Below are 25,006 nucleotides of genomic sequence, written 5' to 3' on the forward strand. Positions count from 1 at the left end.
ATGGGCACTGGGGACTGCTTTGGGCTGGGGAGACTGAACTTCCTTCCAGGGGCTTCTCTGGGGCAGGGCTTGGATTTGGCCTGGAAACAGAGGGAAGGTTCCAGGAGGGTTTTGTTCCTGCCCAGAGCCGAGGCCTTTCCTGTTCCTCATCCTGCCCTGGCAGCGAGGGCTTGGGGAGCACCAGAAAGGGGCAGAGACGCAGCTGGGACAGTGACCTGACTTGACCCCAGGGCATTCCCAGACCATGTGGAAGAAGAATCAGTCTGGAAAGAGGGGGAAGAAGCAGAAAGGGGGGGATGCTGGCAGTGATGGCATTTGTGTCCCCAGGTCACCATTGCCTGGGCTGGAGCCCTGCTCACCTGGGCACGGATGAACACCCACCTGCCCGTGGGAAGCAGGGAATGAATTCCTGGTTTTGCTTCCTTGCACAGCTTTTCCTTCCCCCATGGACCTGTCTGAGTCTGAGCCCAGGAGTTTGGGCTCTTTGTCTCTTTCCCTGCCTGGATTCTCCCCCATGGGGTGCTCCAAGGAACTGGGCCTGAGGCCAGAGAAGGAGACAGGAGAGATGGAGCTGTGCACTGTGGCCATGGCAACAAGCAGGGCACCCTCAGTCCATAAATAAAATCAGGCACAGAAACGGGCAGATGGGATTTTACACCCTTCCCTGCTGTTTGCATTTCCTGCAAGCTTTCTGCAGTGTTGCTGGCAATATTTTTGTACTTTTTCAGGTGATTTACACAGCACCTCACAGGACACACTCACAGGATCAGGAGAATTCTGTGATATCCCATGGATTCATGTCCCTAGGAAATACCAAGGCTCTAGTTGATTAGTTACTGTTTGAGTCCAGAAGTGGGCAGTACAAACTTCCATTTTTCACTTCCAAGTGCTCATGGGGAAAGCACAGCAGATTCTTCCAGATCTCTGCACAATATTTGTTAGCTACATACAATAACAAATCTCATTTACATCGCTGCTCAACAGCTCAACATAAGGAACCCAAACTACTGGCCTATCCCTAAGACTACACAAAAAGAAGAAAACAAATCTATTTTGCTTCCCACTTCACCTGCATTTGGGATTTTTGATTTTTCATTACATTTTAACATGTACTTGTAGTTTTCTTGTTATGTCTAGGCTCTGAAGTAGGGTTTGTCGTTGTTGTGAAACCAAGATTAATCAAGGATTAATACAGAAATAGATGTTCTAATCTATCCTTGGACTTCTGCTGGTCCCTAGGAAGGCTGGTGGGTGATTTCTGTCTGTGTTCAAATACTTAAAGCAATAACAAATAGTCCCATACTTGATATTTCAGATAAACAATTTAATGGCATCTTAACATTGTTTTCACAATCTTATACTGTGCGTCTTTTACTCCTTATGAAGCTGAAATCTTTTTAAATACAAGCAATTCTACTGCAATTTTAGAAGTTTCAAAACCATTTTAACATACTGAAAACAAAACAGTCTAAAAAGACAGGTCTAACAGCCATTAAAATGCAGGAAAAAGCAAGAGGACTTCAGGTAAAAGAACATACATTGAACAGCAACATTTCTTCCACTATGTATTTATGTGTTAAGAAAAATGGAGTAAATTTAAAAGAACAGAAGTTCTTTAAAACCAGACTTTCTAATGCCAGAAACAGCTTTGAAACAACTTTCTATGCAGTTCTATTTATTTCAAAATTTAAAATTGGCCAATTTTTGTCCCAACATTTTGAAGCACAAGGGAGGAAAGGTGGAAAAGGCTCTGCAGGGGTTGCAGTTATAGATCTATAAAGTTCATATGTGTAAAGGAATGAACACAGTATTGAACACACTGAGTATGACAGAAAAATGCAACAAAGCACTAACTCTGAGAGAAAAACAACCCTGCAAGCAATGCCAGGGCACTGGGTATTTCTGCATTTTAAGCAAAGAACTTTACAACATCTTTAATTTTCCTTTTCCTGTCCATTTTGGAGAGCGCAGCCCAGCCCGCCTCGCGCATTCTCCTCATGGTTTTGAGTTTCAGAGCAGAGCCTGGAGATTTCACACTGGATGGAGCTGGGGTCCAGGAAGGAAAATAAAGCCATCCTTTAGTTTCTGTAAACAATCTGATTAACTGCTTGCTTTAATCTTAGGAAAGGCTAACATACCTTTTTTGGTGCTGTGGAATGTAATTGTGAAGCTTGTGGATAATCTTTGTACAAATTTTTAAACATTTCTTCTTCCGAGACTATGCTCTAATAAATGAAAAAGTTACTTACTCACACTATATTAAAAACTACTTTTTCTTTCCCCCTAAGGACATTAAACTATGAAAAATAAAAAAGTTAAGATGTCATTATGAGGCAAAACAGTTCAATAAAAAGCATGTTAATTATGTACATACAATTCCAGAAAGAACCAATCAATTAAAAATATACCCATAAATATTGGCTTGAATGTGGAAGCCCAAACTGTTTATTTTCATTCTCAGAGCCAGCAGTGAGCACAAAGAAGTGCTCAGCACATGATTTGCTCTCTGACTCTTACCAGGAGGTCAGTGTGCTCAGAGCTGTCTGACTGAGTGTCCAGCTGCACAAGCACTTTCTGCTTTTTCCTGCTGCTCTGCTCTGAAGGCAGGTTTGTGCTTCTTCCACTGTGCATTTTATCCATTGGAGGAGTCTTGATAGCATATGTCTGGGAAAGAAAATGTTTCTATTTTTAGATTTTATTTTGTGGGGCAAGAATGGAATCTAAAGCCCAACTCAGGAGCCAGTTTACAGTCTGAGTGTCCAAGAATTCACCTGAGAGAAATGGTGGAACTCTTCTCTTTCCATCCAAACACGAAGCAATGACCCAAACAAAGTGGGGTGGGGTGGAAATAGCATTTTTTATATTATTTTTGTTGCCAAATGAGGAGAATGAAGGGGAAGCTATGGAAGAGCTGAGTTTCATGGCACATTGTATTTCAGTTCTTCATGCTTATCTGCAGAAATTCAGGTTATTCTGAACTGTAGCCACTACATGTGGACCATATCAAACATCAAAGAAAATGGGAACAAACAAAACTGCAGGAAAAGGCTTTCAGAGAAAGATTGATAGCTATGTCAAGATTGGTGTTACTTAAAATAGTCTTTTCACTAGAAGTTAAACTGAGAAGCATTGAATGGTCCAGTGCAGTCCTTTTTCAGACAGATAACATCAAAGTGGTGCTGGATTCCATTGCTCCAATATGAAACCCACAAGTGAACTCCTGACAGGGAAGAAGGGTAAGTTCTGCAGTCAGGACTACTTTGATACTTTGACCATTTTTACAGCTAGATCAGCTTTGTTCTCTTCCATAGAGGAAAAGTGCCTTTACAAATGGACACTTTTAAGACTGAGTAAAACAATTCCAGAGACATAAAAAAATCAACAACTGAGCAAGAAAAATTACACAGCGGGAGCCCTTCCAGAAACTGCTGTCTAATATCTCCATGGAATGGTAGGACCCTTTAAAATCCCTTCTTATCCCAGGGGGAAAAAAAAATCATCTACAGAGAAGTAAGAAATACAGGCAGAAAAATGCAACAAGAAAAATTCACTGTTAGGAGTTACAAAACTTCAGTGTTGGACTGCCCAAGGGGCTTCCTGCACTGAAGGAGATATTTTTTATTTTTATCTTTTTTATTTTAGGAATATAATTTGGAGACTTTCTATTTTTACATGAGTAGATTCACTGTATAGATCTAAACAAGGTTTAGGAGTCCCAGGAACATAAATTTTTATTTTCTATAATTTAAAAAGTTTGAAGTCCAAAGCATTCCAATGTCTTTTGTTGAATGCAAATAAATTATCTTGGCACTTCAATTGATTCTACACATATAAACACTACCAAATTCTAGAAGCAATTAAAAAGTTGAAGTTACCTTGTGTTTCTTTTCACTTTCAGGAATCATACTGTGAGAGTGCTCTTTTACAAGATTCTCCTACAAAAGAGTTATGTGACAGCAAGGAAATATTTCTTTGAATTCAGTTGTTAAAAATCTTCTTGGTGTAATTACAGAGCACAGTCTATAATCACAGACTGTTACAAAGCTCACACAAAAATATGACCAGGTTTAGCACAACCCCAGCATTCAAAAGTCACTGAAAAACCCCTACAGCTTAGGGAACTTTTTTGCTTTAGCTAGTTAAAGTTAACTAAAATAAAGGAGAGTTTTGTTTTGTTGTTAATTTATATATAATCTATAATCACAGAGTGTTACAAAGTTCACACAAATATATGACCAGATCTAGCACAACCCCAGCATTCAAAAGTCCCTGTTTTTCTGTTCAGTTTCATTTCTTATCCAACTCCTCCCACAGCACAAGCCCAGGCCACACCTCTCACCCCCACTGCACAGTGAATAAAAAACTCCACCTTCTCTTCAATTTCTGCTTTCAGTTGCTCCTTAAGGGAGGCCAGTTCACTTTTCAAACATGACAGCTCATTTTCCTACAAACCATTAAATAAAGGACAGGGTTAACTATGCACAGCCCAGAAAAAAGAAAACAGTCCCAAGTGAGACAGTAATTAACAGGGACACTCATTAGATACACAAGAGAATTCTATTTGCTTTTCAGCCCTGTACTTGAAGCTTTGCTTTAGCTTGTTTAAAAAAGACTGAAGCACTATAAGAAACAGGGACTTGATCAGAAATGTTCAAGGTAAGACCTTAAAACACTTGGGAGAACAGGGCTGAGAGGGCACAATCGAAATATTTAAAACAAAAGTTTCCTATTCCAAGTGGGAAGTCAGAGCATGACACACTATCTGCAAGAGCAGACACAAACACACTGCCACTCCAATTCATTTCTAGAAACATTTGGAGTTTTTAGTGCCCAGAATAAGATCTGCTGCAGCAGCTTGGGTGGGACTGCTACTGGTAAAAATTAAAACCACACTGGAAAAGTTCCCAGAGAACTGTCTCTGGTGGGAAAGACCCCAGAGCACAGCAGGAAAAAGAAACTCTCTAAGCAACCTGAAAAAAGATTTTTAGAAGTCACAAACTGACTGAAGATCCCATCTTTTGTCTCTCTGTGCTGTTGGTGGGCAAGAGGGAGGGATTGGGAAAAAAGGTGTTTTAAAGGTTTATTTTAATTCTCATTACCCATTTTTAATTCTATTAATAATAAAATTTTTGATGCTATTTAAGTTTGAATCTGCTTTACCCTCAAAGTGTTTTTCTCCTAATCCTTATCTCAACTTGAATTTTTCTTTCCCCTCCTCTGCTCAACTACAGCAGAGAAAAATGAGTGAATGTTTTTGTTGTGTGTGCCTGGCCCTTAGCCAGCATAAAACCACTCCACAAGGACATCAGCCCCTTCACTGAATTACTGCACATTGGAAAGTACTCCTTACCAGTGCTCTTGCTGATGAGAACTGCTTTTGCTGTTTCATTTTATAGACTTTTAACTCTGCATCTTTTTCTTCAACCATTTTATCATATTCATTCTGGGTTAAAAAAACCAAACCAACAACAAACTCAAAACATGTGACTAAATGTTACAATTATAGAGTTATCCAGTCTTAAAACATCATTTTTTTCAAACCAGGCTCTAAGATTCAGAAAGAAAAGATTTATTGATGCTTCTGCAGAAACTGTAAAACAGAAAATGCTCAATTCAAGTATTATTTTGTGGACTGGCAGAGAGTGCTTGATTTCTGTGCAGCAATATGTGCTCAGCACTAAGAGCCAGCTGTGCCATCTTTATTAATGTATCTGCTAAAGATATTGCAAAATAGAGGAACAGAAAGGAAAACTAAAATGTGTCAGGCTAAACTGCTGACAGTCACTAAGGCATCTCAGAGAAAGAGCCAAACTGATACTGAAAAATATTGCACTCAGATGGTATCAAAGGAAGCCTGAATTGAAAAAAATCTAAAAATCCCAGAAGTTTAGATGAAGGGAATTTATCTGCCCATAGGAATCTTTTGAAAATCTTCAAATGAATTTGATTTTCGATGATGCAAAGTCCAGCATGTGTTCGGCTTCCTTTTCCCAGATTCAGGCCTGTTTCTGCTTTGGAAAGGTCATGAACGTGGTATCACAAGTTATAAACATGCTGTTAACATGGTATCACACACTGCAAACCACAGCAAGCAGGAAAATCTCTTCCCTTGTGCTTTTCCATCAGTGCCATCATCTCAGTTATCTTGTGCTGACATCTGGCATCAGTTTCTCTCTGTATCATTGCTGCTTCATCACAAAGCAACCTCATCTTTTCTACCTGTCAGTAATAAATTGCATTTCATTCATCAACATAACCATATATTTCTTTTTAATCTTAATTTCTTCTGTCCCCTGTGGGTGCAAAGTTTGCAGTCCCACTTGGGCTTTATTTGCTTTTCAGATCCCTTTCAAATCCCTCATCTTTTCTGCAGATTGTTAAAATGGGCAAGATCAAAGGTACAGCCATGGCAGGCAAGTTCACTTCAAACCAAAAGGCCATTTCAAGCACTCTGCCCTAACATTTCTTAGCATTGCCATCAAAAAAAAAGTGTGGGCAGAAAAATACTAATATGGGAGAAGTTATAATCTAATTTAACTATGCTGACTTTATACCAAGGGTGGAATTTCTTTGAGCTATATCTTGAAAGCAAGAAGTTTTAATGGAGTTCTTATTTTCAAAGACATATTCAAATACGTCAGCCTAAGCACCTCATGTACTGAAGCTTTGCTCACAGGCATACACAAATTCCATTCATGTCTGAAATGGAAGAGCAAGGACTCTGGCCAATAAAGCTTCATAAAAACATTTTAAATTAAAAAAAATTAAATTGCAGTAAAAATTAACACCTCTCACCTCTTCACGAAGTTTATTTTCATTTCCTTTGCTTGTTTCTATGTCTTTTTGATAGATGTCAACTGCTTCCTTATGTTGCTTGTTCATATTTTCCATCTCTAACTGCAATTTATTCACCTTTTGAGAATGCAGAATTGCTGCTGTTATTTGTTTAGGAATTACTGTGTTAATGATTTTTTCTTACCTCTTGTTTTTGAGCACAAACACACTGTTACTGTTCAGGTATATGATTAAAGTGTTTCCTATTTAAAAGTTCAGCTTTTTTTTTAATAAAGAGTTGAACTTTGGCCTGAAGTGAGTTGGAAAATACTCAAAGAAAGAATGGCAACAGCCCAGTGGGGAAGACTGCCCTAAGCAGTCACCCCAAATGCTGTGAATGCCTCAGAAAAAAACAAATACAGATGGAGATTTGATTCCCTCTCTTGTAAATCTGTATCAGATTTTCACAGCTTTTATGGTACATTTTTCTCCTAGCTGTGCATTTTGATTACAGTTTTTCCTTTTAAGTTTATCATATGAATATCCTCAAAAAAGTCCACTTTTCTTCAAGTGCAGTACCCAAAGCTGGACACAATATTCCCATCAGAGGGATTGCCACTGCAGAGCACATTTAAAGAACAGCCTTAAAAAAGTAATATATATATACATATATGTATATGTCTTTTAAATGCTTTTCTGTTACAATGAGGTTGCTGAACCCTGTTCAGTCCACTATCAACAAAAGAACAAAAAAAAGGAACAGATTAGAAACATCATTAATTGCAATGTGAATCCATCTCTTAAATGTCCGACAGTCAGTGCCCAATGATTACAAATGGAAGCATCTTCTAAAAACTGTGAGCTCATTCCTGCAAAGTCTGTATCCCAGATCCCAAAGCAGCTCAGAACGTATTGAACAAGTATTATCATTACTTACAGTGGCACTTAAAAACACTCACCTCATCTTCTACAGGATGTTATTTAAACCTACCTTCCCTTCATAAGTATTGCTTTTCTTGCTTTCTGCAGTAAGTTTCTTTTTCAGCACCTTATTCTGTTGAAATAAAACAAAACAAGCACTGTACCTTAATAAGTAAATAGAATTATGTAATGGTTTAACTGCATCAAGAAATTCCAGCTTTCATCAGGCAAATAACTCTCTGTTGTGCAGCTCAGGTTCCAGAACAATTCTTCAAACAAATGAATGTTCAACTCATTTCTGTGATAATTACTGTTTCTTCATGACCTTAAGAAAGGCTCCTCCTGAGCAAGAGCAGGGAATAACAAATGAGGTGCAGAATGGGAATTACAACTAAGATGCTGCTGACAGAAGGTGTGAAGATGTCATGACAAAAAATACAAATTCTTTATTTTTACAGTGAAATTACTACAGTTTGTGCCAGTGCAGAATTATTTTCTACTAGTGGTAACTGAGATACTTATTACAAGTACAAAAATAACACTATGCACTAAATGAAAAAGAGTAGAAGTTCATTAAAGGTATTATTTTTGTAATTGCTCTTTTCAAATTAAGGCACATTTAACAAATCAAGTGATTCCTGAGATGACTCCCTAATTTGCTCAGGGTTAGGATAAGAAAGGAGAATTTTTAAATTACATAGGTGTATCTAAAGACATCACAGCAGACACAAACCTGCTGAAAAGGCAACCCAAAATATAATGTGTTTATGTATTTGTGAAATGAAAATCTCTACCCACCTCCTGCTGCAACTCTTCAATGCATTTGGTTTTATTTTCCACCTGCTGCTTTAAATTGTTCATCTGAAAGAGAGATTTCAGACATTCATTAGTAAGTTCTACAAATGACTCCCTATGTGAGCAATTCCTGTAAATGTTCTCAAACCTGCACTTGCACCAGTCTGGTTTGTTCCAATGGGACTGCAACACCAGCTGACATGTTAGAATAATCAGAGTTTTAGCCATAAAGTACCACAAGATGTTAATTAATAGCAGTGAACCAGTTCCTTAGTTGTTATGGAATTAGGAAAGAAGAAGAAAAAAACCCCAATATCTTCACAATTTAAAAATACACTTGTAGGAAGTTCCCTACATCCATGAAAAAATGAATTGTCCCAATTATTTTCTAGAATCTTCAATGGCTTTTCCTTTCTTGAAATTTCATTTTCAGTACTCTTTACATGAAATGACAATTGTAAATCTTTGACTAAAATGAAATTTTGAAATTTGCTAAAAACCCTAGGTTGCTTTGAACCAATAGAAAGAAAGTAGAAATGTTTGAATCTATTTAAGCTAAAACTCACACTACATATAAAAAGCTAATCCAGAGCCCATCCATCACTGTGTGGGTATATGAAAAATCAGAAAAGCAGGTTCTCTGTTTGCCTGAAAAGAACCAAATCTTTCATATGAAACTTGCAGCAAAGAGTGAAGATCCCCGTGACTGTGCTTGTCTTTTGAAATACCAGGGCTCAGCATGGGCACACACAATGGCACAGCTGGCAGCAGCTGAGAGAGAAGAAACCTCTGGCAGAGATCACATCCCCCAGGCAGAGCTTTGCAGAAAAATCCCAACACAGATTTTACATTTAATGCTCTCCTACAGGTTCTGTAAGATATTTTCATGACACAGGACATACATTTTCTTCTCTTTCATCCAGGGTACTTCTCATCTCTTCACCTGTCTTTGCCATTTTCTCCTTCCAAGACTCCAGTTCATTTCTAAGTGCCAAATTAACAAGCATTAGTAAATATTTCCTTCTTGCCTTTAACTTATTTTCAGTACTTCTAAGAAACCCTTCTTTTATTTTCTAAAAAGAGCTGCTAATGCTGATGGGAACTTCATAAGCTGCTCAATGAAAATGTTCTTAAAATACAGCAACATGCCCAGTAAGTCAATGTGTGAACTGTCCATACTTTTTTGAAGTAGGAAAAGATGTTCCAGCTAAGCCAAGGAAAATACATCCTCACCTGGACTATTGCAATGCAGCTGTGAAACATGGGAGCTGCCTGTCTATTGAACTGGTGATACAGAGAGTAACTCTTACCCAGTTTTGCCTTGTCACATTTAATCCATGACCTTCACCTTCCATTTTCATTGCCTTCTCACCTGAGGTGTCTAATGCACAACAAGACAGCTCCTACTATGTAATACAAAATGATGGCAAACACTGTTCCTGCAGCAATTGGTATTTCTAATCTGAGAAAATTTCTACTTGGCCAACAGCAATTCTCAATAGTTTCTGTTTAGCTATATAATCTAGAAAAAACATTAATCAAAAAAATCCCAGAAAGCAGCATTTGAACACAACTAACTATTTGAGTCTACCTCCTTTCACAATATCAGTTATTAATATTTGTTTTTACTTGCCTTAGCTGGCTATTTGCCTCTTCTAGATTTTCAACTAACTGCTTTGTATTTTCTTCTTTTTTCTTACTATCCTAAATAAAGACCCATGTGTCAGCAAAGAAATAAAATTCAAAGTGACTTCTTAAAAAATTCAAAGACATCCAAAGCACACTGACCTGCCTTGCTCACAAGTGTAAATACACTTCCTTTCCAACTCAAACACAAAAAACAGCTCAGGTACTCTACAGACCCAAGTCATGTTGCAGCTCATCATCTCATTTGTAAAACTGAGTAATTTGTCAAATTGAGTATTGTCCTTTCATGAAACCTGGAAGTTTACAACTTGCCTCTTGTGGTTCTTGCAGTTTCTTGACTTCTGCAGCCACAGCATTTTTCTCTTGTGCTTGTTTGTTCTTTCTCTAGTGAAAGCTTACTGAGATACACTGTTAGTTGTTCATTCCTTAACCTAATTTCAAACAAATGGCCAAGAGGAATAAGAAGATGCCTTTTGAAATCTCCTTTTAAATTAAACATACCCATTATCAAGTCTTATTCCATGCTGAAAGAAGTCCAGGCCTTTATCTACAAATATAAGCTTTGCAGCAGAGTCAGAGAGATGTAAAAAGGTGACAGAAGAAGGAAAGAAAATCAGAGTCAACTTTTATATAAATCTAATGGTTAGTGAAGATGATGTAGTTCAAAGCAAGATTAACCATGAATTCAGAAACTTTCTCTTCTTGTTAAATAAGTCAAAGAGATATGGAACAACTACATATGCCATAGAATACATACAAATAGAGAAAGTGGAATTTAGAAATGTAAGTCTAGAATTAATGGCATATATGTGGTTCAAAACTTTCATTAGAAAACAATCCTAGTTCATTTCCCTGTGGATTAAAGCAACTCCACCAAAACGAATTAAATATTGTATTTTCAAAATGGTCATACGCCTCTTGTTCAAGATCTGTTTTCAGAGTCACAAGCTGCTTTAAATAATCTTGTTCCTTCTCAGCTGTACTTGTCAGCTGTGCTTTCAAATCCTGGAATTCTTTCTGCAAAATGAAAAGGAGGAGTTTTGAGTATCCATGTGCAAACTCCAACTGCTGGAGGTTATCAGACATGAACTAAGAGCACAAGGCTTTCAGAAGAACCCAACAACATCCATGGCATGGATTATCCAGGTTGGATCTTTCCAGTCTCTGCTGGGATCTGGAAGTGCTGTGAGATAGTGAACTGTGACACCAGTGCTGTTCATGTCTGTCCCCTGCTGTGAGTTTAATTACCTGGGCTGCAAAATTAGGGTGGGACACTGCTCTGGGTGCTGTTTCTTATGCATAAACTTGTGTACAAGTCATGATGTGTAACTTCACTATTTCTAAAAACATGTTACTATTGCCCTACTTCAGACCTCTCTCATCTGGAGAGCATTTTCATTGCTCTCTCCACATTTTTCTCTCTCTGCATATCTTCTACAGTAGCCTCAAGACTCTTCTTCAGTCAAAGTCCTCCAATTTGCCCATTTTAGAAAATGAGTGAAACTCAGTTCAGAACACTCAATGCACAGATTAGAACAACAAGCAAACACAGTGAAATGCACACCTGATTTCCCACTATCTTAACTTGAGTTGATATGGATTCTTGTTAGGCTTGTAAATCTAAAATCATAATGAAAAGAAACCTCTGTTCAGAGTGTATTTCATATAGCTGGGACTTCTGTGACAGAAAATGGGCCTGTGTCACAGTACAGCAGGGTTCACAGAGGCCAGAGCTAATTACCTGCCTGTAAGGAAGAACAAATGGGAAAACTTTATATCCACAGGGAGTGGCATTTGAATGGGCATGAACAAAGAAGGAAATAACCAAAAACCTTGAGAAGGAAAACCAAAAACATGGGAGACAAGAAAAACCAAAAGCACAGGAGACAAGAAAAACAGTGGCAATAAAAAAGTTCTTCAAAGAAAACACTGAAATTGTGTGTGAGAAAGTTTAGTAGAAATGTTAAGGTAGACTAGATGGTGTTTATTTATGACATTTAAGATACTTACAAAGCAAGAGGAATTTCATATGAAGAGCAAATGCCATGAGATTAATAAAATGAATATTTACCAGAGTTTCTGACAGCTCTCCAAGGTGCACTTCTTTATCACATTTTACTTTAGTCATCTCTTCTACAGCACATGGAATGTAAAATTAATGGAACAAAAATGATTTTTCATATTTAGCAGGCAGTATAAAACATTTACCCCTTTGCAATACCCAGTTCTCAAAACTTGTTGGATTAAGTTAAGAAGCTGAAAAGCTAATTTATGACTTAATCTAAATGTAGACTTGAAAAATGATTCAGACATTAGCAAATCTCTATCTGAAGAGAAACTAAACATTTATCTTAAATAAAATTTAGAGCCTTTCTATGTTTTCCACAATTATAGCTTCAAATAAACCAAGGACTGTTAGACTAGAGTATTCTGCAAGTATTGATGCACCTGCATTGTTCCAGAAAAAAATCTGAACTGCTGAAGGTACCACATGGATCTGCTGAGAAAGGAAACCAGTTGTTACTGACTTCCAAATGGTTTCTATGTGCACATTGACAGTGCTGGGATTTTTTGCAAGTTCTCAGCAGCAAGGCAGAGCTCTCACTCTGGGGACTAAGGAGCACATCCCTAGAAAGCACAGGATATCACATTGATGATATTTAAAGACAACCCCTGCCAGCATCATTCCACTTCCAGCACGGGGAGGGTCCCAGAAACCTCAATGGGAGGGTTTTATCTCTGCTGCAGAAGTCACTCCTGGCACCTGCAGTGCTGCTGCTCTTAGCTGGAAACCAAAATTACCTCCAGAAGAATTCATGCAGGAATGGTCTCACTATTGGAGCTCTGCACAGCACTGCCCTTTGGCTGCTGCCAGTACCAATGACCCCCAAAGAAAAGGGATCAGCTGAGTCAAAATAAATTCAGGCATTCCTGATAGGTACAGGTACTGTAAAATCATTTCTCCACCTACTAGAGACAGTCCATTTCCAGACAACAGCAGAAAGCATTTTTATTACTGCCTGGCTCATTTTCTGCCTTTCTACAAGCCTTACCCAGTTCAGCAGATTTCTTTTGGAGCTCCAAGGTAAGCAGCTTTGAATCATCTTCATATTTCTTTAATCTAAGAAAATGGTAAATTAAAAACCCCAAATGTAGGGTACAAAGCACTCACTGCATTTGAAACTTCAAGGACAATAAGACAAAGTCTTAGCACAAGCACTTTAAGAACATTTACCTTTCAACAGGCAGATGATCTATCTGCCTGCAGCACGTATCAAATTACACTTTTACAACCTCAGAACAGTAGACATAAAAGTAAACAAATATATACCTACAGAAATCTCTATTTCTTAAAGACAGAGTTATGAAAGTTGGAGGGGGCAAAAATTTACTTTTTATAGACCAGTATCAACTATCACCAACAAAAAAATTTATATTCAATTCTCTGCATTTAGACCACTGTGTGGAAAAAACCTCCAAATTTCAGCTTCATTTCCAATTGTTCTTGATTTTGTCATAGACTGCAACCTGTAAGATCACTCTTGGAATCTAAACTCATTCATTTACCTATTTTGCTCTTCTTGCAGCAAGCTTTTCAAATTGGCAACAGAAGTCTCCAACTCCTCTGTCAGGGCTGCAAGCAAAGCCTTCATTTTTTTACATTCTTCCTCCTGCTCTTCCTTTTCTCCAGTAACCTGAATTAATGTTTTCACTCTAGTCTGGAGCTCAGTTTCCAAGTTCTTTTGAGTAACCTTCAAGACATGATATCATTTCTAAACATGTTTTGCAACAAACAGCTACAGCTGTTTCATGTCTAAAGTATCCATAATTATTTATGCAAATACTCCTCTAGTCTATTTCTACTGTAAAACTATAAGCAAGGGGTACCTCTGCCTTTTGCAATGACATTTTAGCCTCTTCCAGCTCTGCCCTCAAATGTTCTTTACTGACCTGGGATTCCTTTAACATTTCTTCATGATGTACTAAACAAAAAAAGATGTTAATATTTTTTAAAATAGGATATTTACTAAAAAGTACTGCTAAAAATGGAAAATTACATACATTTAAAGAATTTAACAAAGACCAATGCTACTGACATCATATACTATAAAATAATAGATAAAATTTGAATATAGATGGCTTAAAAATATTGAAAATCAAGTTCTGAAAGTAAGTTTCCTCAGTGACATCTGCCTGACTGTAAATTTGCAAAACTGAAGCAACATATTTTCCCCTTGCAATCTTCCAAAGCTCTCAGTGCTTCACTCACCCTAAAAACGACCCTGCCAGTCCTGCTCCCACAGGAGCAGCTCCAGCTCCAAACAAAAATAAGGCCTTCAAGGCCCCAAAATTCTGCTGCCAACCAGCCACAGAATAAAACCATCATGACCCTGTTTCCTATGCTTCTATGAACAATTCCATATCATAAATAAACAATCATAAACAATTACATTTAAATTCTATAAACAATTACATTTGAACACAGCAGGCAGAACTCTTACATTTTGCTTCCATTAAGTCAGCAATCTTATTTTGTGATGTCTGCAGCTGAGCCTTGATGTCTGTTATGACATCATCTTTTTCATCTCTCTCTATGGTGAGAGCTGAAATCTAGAAAAATGCAAGAAATATCACCATGAAGTCTGGAAAAGGGACAGATGCTAATTTTCATTTGTACCCCAGGTATGATAAGCAGACATTTTGCTGTCATTCAAGTTAGATTAGATAGATAGACAGACAGACAGACAGATAGAAAATATTTGGCTAGATATAATCTTAGCCAAATATTGATCAAGTCACATTACTCTAAAGAAAAAAGTTCTCCAATTCAAAATCAAACCATAAATTCCAGTAGACTAAAGGTACTGAAAGATCACTAAACTTAGCAGAATTTGACTTAAATGCAGCTTCAGGTGTTATTTTGTCTTTTTTACTAATACCCAGAAACACTTCTTGGCTCTTGCATTGCCCCTTTAGTCACAAACAAAGCTCTACATATGAGATGGTAAAATGAGCAAACCTGCTTTTCCTTTTGACTGACTTCCAGTTTGCATTCTTTTTCAAACTTGTCCACTTTTTCTGCTTCTTCTTTTACTTTTGAGATACAGTAACATCCACAGTTAACATTCTAGCTGAAATATACTCCAAGTTCAATACAACTTCCACTTTAAGATTGCTTGGAATTGTACAGCTGTACCTTTTGTTTCCCAAGAGTAATTGTTGAGGCAATGTTTGATTTTATAATCAAAATACAAACAGAAAAGAGCATGTGAAAATGAAACAGGAACACACCAGGCTATACATACAGAGAGAGAGCATTTAGCTAAAGTTTCTGTAGCTATACACTAGTGCATTATCATTTAAATAAACCAACTATGTGAAATAAGCACTGATCTCTAGACTGTACTTCACAGACAAAACTTCAATGTTGAGTGACAGTTTGAAAAATAAAGTTCCCAATTTGGCCCAGTGGAACAGCAACAGAAGGGGCCAGGCAGTGAACACAGGCTGCATGAATAAAAGAAGGGTCCCAGTGTCTCAGGGTGACCTGCTCACCATTCCAGCCCTTCACATCTGTCTGCCCTGGCCCTGCATGTGGAACACAAGCTATGAAGTACAAAATTGAGCCAGCTGCATAAACACAATAAACTGAATTCTCACATTTGAAACTCATTTCCGATCTGTCGTTCTCTGCTTGCACACGAAGCTCTTCAAATGCTGCTGTCATTCTCTAAAAACAAAATTTAATATCTGAAGTTCAATACTGGAAACCCTGGAACTTCTCCAGGGGCTGCTGCCCACCTCAGCCATTCTGAGGAACCAGCAGGTGGGTGAAACAGAGCCCAGAAAGAAGCCAGAAGTTGTGGCAGTGACCCAGCACTAAGCACCCATCCCACAGATCACAGGGATCCACATCCCACACACTGCTGCACTTTCTCCATTGAATGTGTTTTATGGAACACAAAAATCATTCTTGAAAAGGGATTGAAAACCCAACTTCCTGCATCACACACGACATGATACCCACACATGATGGATACAAACAGTATCCCAACATAAACATGGAACTCAGCTCAGCTCACATAACTCACATTCCTTTCATCAAGCCTGGTCACTTACTTCTATGTTGCTATGAAGTTCCTCATACAATTGTATTGTTTCTGCCTTTTCCTGTTCATCTATCAAAGCAAGAACACATGAGAAAATTTTTCTTTTGAACAAGAATGCCAGCTGTCCAAGTCATTATACTTAATCAGCATAATGAATTAAAAAAGGAATTATCAGCTCCATTCTTATTTAATAAGTCCTTATGAAACATGGTGCCAAAAGTCACAGGATTTAGGGAAAATGTGTAGTTCATTGAAACATTAAGCAAGCTCAGCTTTTAAATTTCCTTCCTAAGGAAATATCCTAAGATATTTTTTTCTGTGAAAAGTGTAATTCTGGATCAGTTGATGTGACCATATTAATTATTATAGCATTAATGCTGTTGAATAATAATGTATCAAGACTGTTAGTATTTCTAAACTGTAATCTAGGGTTTAGCACTGAATTTCTTCCCATCAGCAGATACCTATAACCACAGAGCTGTCATTAGAAAATTGCAACACTCCATGTCCATATTTTCCTTCTTTCACTTTTGTAATTGATACTATTTTTTTCCTAAGAAAACAATTAAAAAGAGAACAGTAAAAGAAACAGCTATCAAAAAAGAACAGTACATCTATATACAAGTATTTCTAGAATTAAGGCTAAAAAGAAATCGACACTTCTTAAGTATCCAGGATCAAGTTAGTCAAATTCTAATGATTAGAATAACAATTCTAAATTGCATTTAAAGTAGAACTTCCAATCAAGAACATATTTTAAAACCTCAAGAATTTAAACTGCATTAAGTTATCCAACTGTTCTGGCTTGTTCAGTTTCATGAGAAGAATTCCAGTTACTCATTGTACCTTGGGGTTAAGACCTTTTCTCCCCATAAATGTGTGATGGCTGAAAACAGGAAATGTCAGCTCTGGAAATTTGTTAGAGAGTGCTGGGAATTTAGAGTAGATTCTACTGCCTAAAAACAGGCATGAAGGGTCACTTCTTCTGTCTTAATATATTCCCAGTGTGTGGATGGCCCTGCAAACCTTCAATGGGCTGAGCAGCCTTGAGGAGCCCTGCCCTGCTCTGGAGCGGCTGCCAGGGCCAGTCAGGGCTGTGGGCACGGCCTCAACCCTGGGTCACTGTTTGGGCACCCAAAGAGCTCCCAGGCTGGCACCTTTCAGCAAACAATTTCACTGGCTTCAAAAGCCCTCTGCATTCAGCATTACACACCAAAAGTCTGTTAGACCTGGGGCTTCACTTCCAATTTTGTGAGCCACTTAAAATTCACTTTTCACTCTGAGAGCCACATCCAGTCGATCCCAACTGGAGAACTTCTCTGAACAGCACGAGAAATTTCTTCTTCTTTCTTCTGTTTGTGAATTTAGAGCAAGCTAGAAGTACATTTACTCTGATCAATAAAAGCTAAAAAAGCATTTACGTTTGCTGGTCTTCTCTGTGAAGCGAGTGCAGGTTTCCTTGAGCACATTACACAGATGCCTCGAAGCAGCAGCTCTAAAGGAGGGAAAAAATATCCTGTTTGCACAGGAGTGCACAGTACTTTGTGTGCCTAAGGAGTAACAATGGAAATGACCTTCAAAATTTAACAGCTACATAAAACTGCCCACATGGAAACTGATTATTTCCACCACAAGAATATATACTTGGTTCTATTACTTACTCTTTCAAGAGATCTTTATTTTCACATATCTCATCTTCCAGTTTCAAATGGAGTTTTTCATTTTCAAACTAATTTCATAGGGAACAAATGCAAAAAGACACTGTTATTGAAAAATAGATTAGAAATGCACTTTGACTTCTCAAATTCCTCATGAAAAAGTAATTTGGGGCATCAGTAGACAGAAGTCTGTTTTAGCTGGTATTACATGCTGAGTCATCTTTTGCATGAAAGATGCAATAATTAATGAACAATAATTTAGCAGCAAATGAGACACTTACAGGTATATTCTTCAGACAAACACTCACACGGGACAGGTGCCTGCAACTTCTCAAAACAATCATTTTCTCAAGGCACAAACCAAACTGCAACAGTCTTTAAGATTTAATTGTATCAATAATAGTGTCATACTGAATCAGGAAGCACTTAACTTTGTTTATTGAATGTATACTATACAATACTGGCCTGCAGTTCTTGAATGGCTTTATTCTGTGCTTCAATAGTCTTTTTATTTTCCTGGAGCTTTCTTTCTTTCTGGTTTAATTCAGTTTCCACAGTCAGTTTCCACTGCTTGATCTTCTCAGCCTCTTTGTAGAGTTTTGAGAACAATTCATTCATTGTTCCTGTATTCTATTGAAACAGGTTCCACAATTTAATCTCAAATACTATCTAATTAATAGTACATAATATCTAATTCATACTGTTGTAGATAATGTATTTATCTCTTAGAAACATCACAAGAGTAATATTTTTCTACAGATGGTGATAGAAGTTGATATATGATCAGGAGCCCAAGTTTATGCACAGGATGCACAAATCTGTGCATCCTCTATGTATGTATCAAAAGGCTTTACAGAGCACACAGGAGAAACAAATACAATGAAATATCCCAAACCCCCTTCAGACATCACCAAATAGATGGGCTTAAAGACATGGATAACTGCAGTCCACCAAAATCAATAAAAGTTTTGCCAGAATTATCAGTGAAGCTAAAATTCCTTCTAGCAGGTTCTTCACACCATTTCTGTCCTCTCCTTCTGACAGACACTGCTGAGTTAAGTAAAAGCAGCTTCAGAGACTTTGCCCAAGAGTACCTGTGATCTTGCCATGAACACACAGAGAATCACAGAGTCACAGAATAATGAGGTTGGAAGAGACCTCTCAGATCATCGAGTCCAACCTCTGCCCCAACACCTGGGCTATAGCACCAAGTGCCATGTCCAGTCTTTTTATAAACACATCCAGAGATGGTGATTCTACCACCTCCCTGGGAAGAGCATTCCAGTGCTTCATTATTCTTTTGGTGAAAAATTTCCTCCAAATATCCAACCTGTCCCTCCCCTGCTGTAGCCTGAGACTGTGTCCTCTGGTTCTGTCAGTGCTGCCCGGTGGAAGAGACCGACCCCACCTGGCTACAACCTCCCTTCAGGCAGTTGGAGAGAGCAATAAGGTCACCCCTAAGCCTCCTCTTCTCCAGGCTAAACAAGCCCAGCTCCTTCCAACGTTCCTCACAGGGCTTGTGCTCCAAACCCCTCAGCAGCCTTGTTGCCCTCCTCTGGATGTGCTCAAGCACCTCAACATCCTTCCTAAACTGAGGGCCCAGAACTGGACCCAGCACTCAAGGTGCAGCCTCACCAGTGCCCAGCACAGGGGCAGAATGACCTCCCTGCTCCTGCTGCCCACACCATTCCTGATGCAGGCCAGGAGCCATTGGCCTTCTTGGCCACCAGGGCACATTGCTGGCTCATATTCAACCGGCTGTCAGCAGCACCCCCAGGGCCCTTTCTGCCTCAACACTGTCCAGCCACACTGTCCCCAGCTTGGAACGTTGTAGGGGATTTTTGTGGCCAAAATGTGGAACGCAGCACTTGGACTTAGTGAACTTCATGCTGCTGCACTCTGCCCATCCATCCAACTGATCTAAGTCTCTCTGCAGAGCCCTCCTTCCTTCCTTCCTTCCAATAGATCATCACAAGCTCCCAGCTTAGTGTCCTCTGCAAATTTACTAATGAAGGACTCGATGCCCTCATCCCCGTCGTCTATAAAAACATTGAACAGAACTGGTCCCAGTACAGAGCCCTGAGGGACAGCACTGGTGCCTGGCTGCCAGCTGCATGCAGCACCATTCACCATCACTCTCTGGCCCGGCCATGCAGCCAGTTCTGAGCCCAGCACAGAGTGCTCCTGTCCAAGCCATGGGTGCAGCTTCTCCAGGAGTGTGCTGGGGGAGACAGTGCCAAAGGCCCTGCTGGAGTCCAGATACACAACATCCACAGCCTTTCCTGCATGCACCAGGCGGTCACCTGGTCACAGAAGGAGACCAGGTTGGTCAGACATGCCCTACCCTTCGTAGAGCCACGCTGGCTGGGTCTGATAGCCTGGCCATCCTGTGAGTGCTGTGGGATAGCACTCAGTATGAACTGCTCCATTAGCTCACCTGGCACTGAGGCCAGGCTAACTGGCCTGTGATTACCAGCATCCTCCTTCCTACCTTTTTTGTAAATGGGTGTCACACTGGCCAGTGTCCAATCATCTGGAACCTCAGCAGTGAGCCACAACTCTTGATAAATGATGGAGAGAGGCTTGGCAAGCTCATCTGCCAGCTCCCTCCTCACCCTGGCATGGATCCCATCTGGACCCAGGGATTTACAAATACCCAAGTGTCCCAGCAGTTCTCTGCTCACACACAGAGCAGGAAGGAAAACCACCACCCTTGTGCCCTTAGAACACCTTGAAAGTGTCCTACAAGCAGTGCTGGGCCAGTGGTCGAGGCAGGGAGAGCAACACACGAGCCCAAAGGGCCCTTTGGTTCACTTACAACACCCCCAAACACCATCCTTGTTTTGGCTGCATCACAGTTTTGTTCCAGTCCTGATGGTGCTTTAATAGCTTAGGATTAAAAAAGTCTAAAAAGTTGTCAGGGATATGAAAATCAGCAGGGAGAGTACAAGAAATGTGTTTTATTTTGTGGTAGCAAAGAGTGTTTTGTAGCTGCAAAGTACAGAAGCTATTGCAAAAAAAAAGAGCTGGACTGAGTTGTGCTAAAGCAGAGATCTGCTGGTAAAGACACTGTCAAAAGAATCCAGTGCTTGAGGAAACCACTGAATTCATTGTTTTACAGATAAAACAAAGCCAGACAAGGCTGGAAACCACTCAATTCATTGTTTTACAGATAAAATAAAGCCAGACAAGGCAATGGGGATAATCTACTTCAGTTTTCCAAAGAATACTCTGACTTCAACCCTTCTGCCCCTCAACAGAATATTCAGAACCAGTTCCACAAGGATACTTAAGTGTTTAAATCTTACTCTAATTAAAACTCATGGACTTCACAGGCACTTCAAACAAAGAAAGAACAACAGCAATATCGCAATCACCTTAATTTTTAAAGATTTGTTTCCAGGCATGTTCACTAAATCACAAATATCTCCTCTTAGTGATTCAGCTTTAAACAGGAGACAGAAAACATTATTCCCTTTTAACTACTTCCTTTAGCCCTGAAATATCTACTGAATAATGCTTTAGGCACTGTTTGGGAACAAATTCAAAAGACCCCAAGGAATTAGATGTGCAGAGTTGATACTTAGCTGACCTCTTCATCTACTTCAGAGCAAAGTTTCACTTGCTGTGAAATTGTATCTGAAACATGAAGAGATTTTGATCGATGTCTTTCTAAAAAAAAAGTAACAGTGAAACTGTGTTTAACAGTTACAGATATGAAACTGTGAGACTACTCATGAAAATTAAACCTTGACAATACATAAAAATCTAAAGAAGGTGCATGGCAAATGTTCCAATCGTACCTGAATCAGTGATTTCGCCATGGTTCGACACATCAAATGGCAGCTTAAAGTCATCATCTGAGCATCTGTTCAAACCCTGCACAAATTTAAACATTAGTTCCTTATGGGCAGATTTGTAAAGAAAGAATTATAAAATCCATAAAAAATCCCTACAGATGATGTGAAAATAGAATTTGTCATTAATAAAACAGCTGCCTACAAATTTCAAAGCCCAAGGTATTGGTAATGGCTTTGGAACTCACTTCTTCCTGCCCAGTGGTTGATCAAACTGTTGGTGTCCTGCAGTTTGATTTATAGACTGTGGCCAAAGGGGAGCTTTCAATGCAGGGAACTCAGCAGCTCCTGCCTGGCTGGGCCCTGGTGCATGGCAAAGGACTCAGGGAGACAAATTACTTTTTTGAAGACCAGTAGTTGATATTTCTTTCTTGCTTTGCTTCCAAGGGCACTTCTAAACTATATCTGATTATGTTTCAGCATGAAAATACCCTTTCACAAGGTTTTTAAGTCACAGAGGTTCATCCTGTGAACAGCTAACTCATCTGCTGTCAGAATGTCCCATTTGAATCTCAACATATTTCATAAGGAGCTTTGACATGAAAAAATAACTTGTTGAATTCCCATAACTCAGTGTGGGGACAGAACATTTTCACTGCACACCTGATCTGGTGAGACCAAGACACCAACACCAGTGCGAGCATCTGAGTGGGGCCTGTGGGAATCCATCAAACCAGAGGGGTTTGGGAAAGCTGCAAAAGGCAGCCTCAGAGACAGCAGAACTGTGATTAGAGCCAAGCAGGAGCCATGAGATAGGTCAGCAGAAAAATTATTTAAAAAGTAGAAAAGTAAGGGCAAATAGAACAATGGTCTGTGTATTAACGCTTGTCTAGAATAACTCCCTAAGTTACAGAGAAGTTTATCTAGCGAGATATTAGGAAGTTCTAAGCTTAATAATGGAGCTCTGTGCATTGTGTTTTAAGGCTTACAAGCAGCAGGTATTGTATTCAAAAAAGGCAAGCATTGTTTGAACCAAAGGTACCTGTGCTTACAGTGGTACTATAAGAACTACTGTCAATATGCTTTTGCTTTGTGTGATTGGTCAAAAAACTTTGAAAGTAAGTTGTAACATTAAGTTCTTTGTCTGCTGCCTGGGATGTGAGTGCTGACATCTTCCCATTGTCATCACCATGTAATGAGACTGATGCTGGAAAAGAAAACCGCTCAAGGCAGTTCCTCAGCAGTCCCGTCCCGTTTGTGATTTGTACACAGAGCCCGGCTGGCGATAGAGCCCTGCTCGCTCTCTGGGCTCAATTACCCACATCAAACGCGGACTTACAGCACAGAGCGGATGCTCGAGAAGATGATTCCCTTCAGTTTTAATAGAAAACAACAACAAAAGTCTTTGAAATTCAAACCGAAGATGTCTGTGCATATGCCAGAAACGAGTAGGCAGGAGCCGTCCCGGCCCATGCAGGGGCAGGTGTGTGTGTGCTCCAGCCCGGGGCTCTGCCGGGGCAAGGGGCAGGTGTGTGTGTGCTCCAGCCCGGGGCTGTGGCGGGGCAAGGGGCAGGTATGTGTGTGCTCCAGGCCGGGGCTCTGCCGGGCACTCCCCGGGCCCAGCACTGTCCCCGTGTCCCCGGGGAAGGGCCCCAGCGCTTTCCCCGTGTCCCCTCCTCAGCCGCGGCCTCCAGAGCAGCACAGCCCGAGGGGGCGGCCGGGGAGGGGGGGTTTGGGGCCGCCCTCAGCGGCCCCGCGGCCGAGCGCTCACCTGGGATCTGCCCGCAGACACCTGCCCAGCGCTCAGGCGCAGCGGCATGAACAATTTAAAGTGGTTTTCCTTCTCCATGGCTCCGATAAAAGGGCGGGCGGAGCGGCCCCAGCTCCCGGCGGCCGCTGAGGGCGGGCGCGAAGGGCGGGAAGCGGCAGCGGCCCCTCAGCGCGGGGGCGGGGGCGCCGCCTAGCGGAGCTCGCGGGGCACGGCCCGGGCACGGCCCGGCCGGACAGAGCGGCGGCCGCGGGGCCATCGGCGGGGCCATCGGCGGGGCCACCGGCGGCACCATCGGCGGGGCCATCGGCACCATCGGGGCCACCGGCGGGGCCATCGGCGGGGCCATCGGCGGGGCCATCGGCACCATCGGGGCCATCGGCGGGGCTTGCTCGTCGCCCGTGGAGGCCAGAGAGGTCTCGGGGCAGCCCGGGGGCCCGGGCGGGTTGGCGATGTCGCCGTGGTCGCCGGCCGGGGGCAGCACAGCGGGACTTTGGCCGTCGCGGGGAAGGCGGGAGAGGTCTGAGGGGAAGGGGAGGTCCCGCCTGTACAGGGAATAACTGGTGGAGCCCAGTCCTCCTATGGGAAAAATGCGTATTTTATGATTGGCTTTTCGCAAATATTCAAATGAATATTATATGTGTTATGTCAGAAAGTTATGCTGTATTAATTTTCTTAAGTAGTGTGTTAAATCTAGTTTTAGGGTATAACGTAATGTCAAAATAGAAACTATGCTATGTGAGATACTTTTTTTTTAAAAGAAAGGACTTGCAGCGAGATAGCAGCCACAGGACACCTAAATCTTTCAGAGAAAGAGAATTTATTGCTTTCCTATCAGAGTAAACGAACTTCTTCCTGCCTGCTCAGCCCTGAAGACGCCGTCAGGATTCAGAGGAAGAAGTTGACACTGAACAGACTCCTTGGTTTGAATGGAATTTATGCATCATGTATAAGGTGTATGAATATGCAACAGGTTATTGTTTTTAAGGGTGAATCCTCTCTTAAAGTGTGTCTTTTTTCAGGCTTCTTTTGCCCAGAAAAAGGTACCCATATGTCCATAACTCTTTGTTTGTATTGTCTCATATTGTCCTAATCCAAATTTTCCAAGTTATTATTACTCGAATTATATTGCTCTTTTTCTAACCATTTTATTACTATGAAACTTTTAAAAATTTAAAAAACAAGTGATTGGCGTTTTTCACATCCTGTAAGCCCCTGGTGTTGTAAATGGCTCCCCCAGAAACATCAGTACATGGGATGTTGTGTGTTGGGCACTGTGTGAAAAACACCAATCACTTGTTTTTAAACTTTTAAAAAATTGCTATAAAACAATTAAATTGTTTTATAAAACAGTAATATAATTAAAGTAATAAAAATTAGGACAATTAGGATTTAGGAGAATCCGAGACAATAAGAACAAAGAGTTACGGATGTCCAAGTACCTTTTTCTGGGCAAAAGCATTGTGATGGTTGGTGGGCATGGAAAGCTGCCCTGGGCCCCTTGCTCAGGGCTGGTGTCAGTGCCCAGAGCCAGAG

At 40.3% G+C, this 25,006-nt stretch overlaps 1 pseudogene; it reads right to left on the reverse strand.

Annotated features, from left to right (window-relative positions):
• Positions 1–1,382: 1,382 nt before the first annotated feature.
• LOC139604396 (synaptonemal complex protein 1-like) lies at positions 1,383–23,551 on the reverse strand (annotated as a pseudogene).
• Between the last annotated feature and the right edge of the window lie 1,455 nt (positions 23,552–25,006).

Source organism: Agelaius tricolor, unplaced genomic scaffold, assembly GCF_023055355.1.
Source record: "Agelaius tricolor isolate 1412-34295 unplaced genomic scaffold, bAgeTri1.0.p SCAF_50, whole genome shotgun sequence".
Classification (NCBI taxonomy): domain Eukaryota; kingdom Metazoa; phylum Chordata; class Aves; order Passeriformes; family Icteridae; genus Agelaius; species Agelaius tricolor.